The sequence below is a fragment of the Perognathus longimembris genome, chromosome 5 (assembly GCF_023159225.1).
Source record: "Perognathus longimembris pacificus isolate PPM17 chromosome 5, ASM2315922v1, whole genome shotgun sequence".
NCBI lineage: Eukaryota > Metazoa > Chordata > Mammalia > Rodentia > Heteromyidae > Perognathus > Perognathus longimembris.
The window spans coordinates 23,114,841-23,119,185 of record NC_063165.1 but is presented as its reverse complement, the minus strand read 5'-3'; the positions used below and the strand labels follow the sequence as shown (position 1 = coordinate 23,119,185).

General features: G+C 34.8%; 1 non-coding gene across 1 annotated transcript; it reads right to left on the bottom strand.

Moving 5' to 3' along the window:
* Window positions 1-299: 299 nt before the first annotated feature.
* LOC125352108 lies at window positions 300-421 on the bottom strand. Its single transcript, XR_007211113.1, has one exon. It is a non-coding gene; the product is annotated as a U6atac minor spliceosomal RNA (small nuclear RNA).
* Window positions 422-4,345: the final 3,924 nt, after the last annotated feature.

Below are 4,345 nucleotides of genomic sequence, written 5' to 3'. Positions count from 1 at the left end.
GAGCATATAACAAGCCTGGTGCCAAACCTGAAGGAAGGCTACAATCTAAAAACCTCAGTTATTTTGCCATTGGAGACTGAAAAAAAAAAATGAAGACCTTCCAGAGATTGATTACTGTTCCCTTAGAAATCAATGAAGATGAGAAATACATTTCTCTAATTGTGAGTATGGAACAGAACTGTACCATCTCCTACTGACCTGTAGAATGAAAATATACTTATATACAAGACAAAGGATACAGAAATTAAAAAAAAACAACAGAAAATAGTGACAACAAGGAATAAACAAGGGGGGGGGGAGGAAAAGGATGATTAGATGCCATAAAGTAGGTGGAAACATCTTAACCCTATGTGTGTTGTCAGGCACAATGGCCTTGTCCATCCTTGTTAAGGGGAGTGCTAACTTTCCTTCCATATCATACTAAAAACTAAACTCTATTAATATGATTTACATGTCTTTCATCAAGAGATACTTTTTGTATTTGTTTTATTATTTTATTCTATTTAAGAATTTGTACAATGGAGTTATTTGATACAGCAGTTTATAAATACACTATATCTTGATCACTGTCACCCCTTTGAATATTCTCACTCATCTTTCTCCCTGATAGACCCCTTCCTTCACTCGTCTTAATTTTGTAGGATGTTTGTTGGATTCTGTGTTTTCCCTCTCTTCTCTTTGTTCCTGTACTCTCACCCCTTGACTTGACCCCAACACTTCAAGTACCTGCTTCCTGGTGTTTTATTTTGCTAAAATTTACCTTTCAAGGGCGTTATACTATTTGAGATCTCCCTCGAATCTACTGTATTTCAGTTAATGCAATATGCTTGTATACCACTTGCATACCAACCTATATGTTTTATGTTTACATGTGGTATATATATATAAGGTAAACCCAGTTTCCATATATGAAGAAAAACTTGCATTCTTTTTCCCTCTGGGTCTGACTTACTTTACTTAACGTAATTGTTTTCAGATCTTAAGCTTATTTGTGAATTATGTGGTTCATGGAAAAACAAAAATTTAATTGAAAAACCTTTCCACTTTCAATATTCAGTCCAATTTTCTAGGTTTCACTGCATTCTCTGAACACTGAATTATTTCAACTTGGGACACATTGTTACAATTGCTAATAAAATATTTATTCTTGGAATATAAAAACATTTCATAGAAAATGAATGCATATGAATGAAAAATAGGTAGAAGCAAACAGTGGAATGATTTGTATAATACTTTCAAACTGCTTAATTACTTCAGTCATTCAGTGTTAGGAAAATTTGTATTAGCTACCAAAATGAGATGGTATTACAGGTAAGGAAGATAGGCAGAATGAGAAGTCCCTATTAAATATGTTTTGAGTCAAATAGTCTAGAAATATAATCTCATAATGAGAAAAGGAAATTCTTAACAACTAGGTCATTTATTGTTTTTTTTTCCCTATCTTTCCTTCTGTTCTGTGTTTTAAACACTTTTCGTATATAACCTAGAAAGTGACCTTTATTTTTTTTCACAGAAATTCAACGTATCAGCAGAGTACAAAATGGTAATTAAATATTTCTAGTTCAGTGCCAGGCACCCATTGTTCTTGTAATGAATCAGATAACTTTAATTTTGTCAGGATTAATTATGTATGTGGTCCTTTAAGTTTCTCAGTACACTATGCCACCAGATAACCAAGTGGCACCCTTGTAAACTCAGAGTTAACAGAAGCATATAAAATCTATTACACTTAATTCCACTAGAAAGAAAAGAAGTTTGATTAACTGTAGCATTAAAACAGTATAATATTTCTTCCTCTAATGTTAAAGAAACTTTGCATAAGGACTTTCATTGAGGAAAAACAAATCAATTATGACTTTTTAAGGAAAAAAATAAAAATTACAGAAAACTACTCATATTCCTTCCAGCTCCCAGTCTAAAAATTACACTTGTGTTAACAGGTACAGTGTTTAGCACTTTGTTTATCTGACATGTTTCAAATTCCTTAAAAGATTAAAACCTGTATTATCCTACATGTTGATCTTTCTGAAAGGCATATAGAATATTTCTTATGACTACAGACTATTCAAAAGGTCTCACTGGGGTTCAAATGCTAATTGACTCCCATTAAGTACTATTTTATGCAGTACTGCATTTCTGTGCAGTTTTCACAAAGAATAAGTTTTTTACACCGATACACAGAAATATACTTGCTGAAACAATATATGGGCTAATAGGAAGCACTAGATTCACACTATTAAGTTCAGTTACTCATCCAGTGTTATATGATTTTGTAGTTCAAATGTTTGAAAAAAATTCAAACAAAAATCAAGGAGTACTGAAAATTTCAGATATCAAATAATCACCAGAGATAACATAAAGGCCTAAGGAAGCCTGTGAATGAAATAAAAATTGCCATTTTGCTTGGGTAGGTTTGAGACACACGGAAATTGTTTCAGTTCTAAGGGAGACAACCCACTGCTCAGAGGATTCATTCACCTTAAGGTCACTGGTTTTCGTTCAACTTATGACAAAAGTAATTGAAAATCATTGTGGTTTAAAAACTGTCTCAGGGAAAAGTTATTTGCCTCACTATGGTTTCCTGGTGGCAATATTCACATCACATTGACATTTATCACATGCCCATCTAAGGAGGGAGGTTAGAAGGTGAATAGGTCTCAAGGCAGAATGACAAGTCTTCCCCCAGTATTCTCTGGAAGGCTTGGCATTTGCTATGGGGGACATGTCCCAAGCCACTGCCTCTGATGTATTTAATACAGAAATAAATAGAGATGTTTGTAGACATGGCAATTAACACTTGATAGGAATTTAATCTATTTTTTAAGGGGACTCATTTCTTTTTAGAGATACAAGGGGATGCAACTTTACGGAGATTTAAAAATTGCTTTGTAAGGTATAATTTATATATTTGATTCATCTGTCTTAAGTGACTCAGTGATTTGGAGGGAATTTATAGAGTTATATAGCCATTGTTTCACCTATCTTAGATTTTTCCATGGAAAGTTTTACAGTAGTAGACATTCAATTAAGCTCTTACTTAGAGAAGGTAATATTGATGGTCAAGGGGATAGACACAGAAGATGGAGAGGAGAGACAGAGGGAGACAGCTTTTTTTGAGCATTAAACATGTTTGCCCAATGTTAATTCTTTTGGTTGTTCTCATCTAGAATGAGAACTTTATAATTAGGACTTTCCTTGTTCATGATTAATCTGCAGTACATGGGGGCGAGAATTTACACACTGTGGTGTACCACCTAAGAGCCACAGACAGAACTTAATGTGTGGCTCAAAGTTGAACATAGTAGACTATTTCTGATCTTGTGGAACTTTCCTTCTAAAGTGCAGTTTAAGAAATACTGGAATCTTGGGCTGGGAATATGGCCTAGTGGCAAGAGTGCTTGTGTCATATGCATGAAGCCTGGATTTGATTTCCCAGCACCACATATATAGAAAATGGCCAGAAGTGGCGCTGTGGCTCAAGAGCAAAAAGAAGCCAGGGACAGTGCTCAGGCCCTGAGTCCAAGGCCCAGGACTGGCAAAAAACAAAACAAAACAAAACAAAAACCCAGAAATACTGGAATCTCTATTAACATTTTGTTATGTATCCAACAGAAGCTGAAATAAGAGGATATTGTAGAATCTATTTGGCAACATAAGCAGAGGATTCTGAGGCTAGTTGACAATTGTAATGAGATCTGATTTAAGGATGGGAAGGAACTGCACCACTTAGAGGTCAGGGAAAAGAATTTATAGAAGAGTACAGCAAGCAGATGGTCTCAAGAGGCCACAGAGTTCACTGAGGTCTGGGAAGAAGAGTGATTCAAATATAGACAAAAGAGAAAATGAGAAAAGTGGATGGTTTCTACAAGTCTTGATAGGGAATGAGAAGTTTATATTTTGCTATGAGGTACAGTTTATTGAAAATTATACCCAATCATCAGCATCAGCACTACCAGAACTTGATAAAAATGCCATCTGATTATCCTCCCAAAACATTAAACAACATATCCCATGCTTCACAAACCATTTAAAATTTGAGAAACATTGGGACTGTGGACTATTTAAGACTGATGATGGCCGAGAGGATGACAAGACTGGTTTTAGAGTATGTATTTCAGTGGTTGATATGTTTCTTAGCCATCTCAATGGAGAATCAGTGTGCCATGATATAAGCCTGCAATTCTGAAAAAAGCAAAAGTTTAACTTTCAAGATCCAGGATCTGTGTGGGTGTCTTGAAGAGTGTGTGTATGTGTGTGTACATGTGCGCGCTCTTTTTATTATTTATTTATTCATTTTTGACAGTGCTTTGTCTTTTTTTTTAATAGGAAATGAGTCATGTCTTAT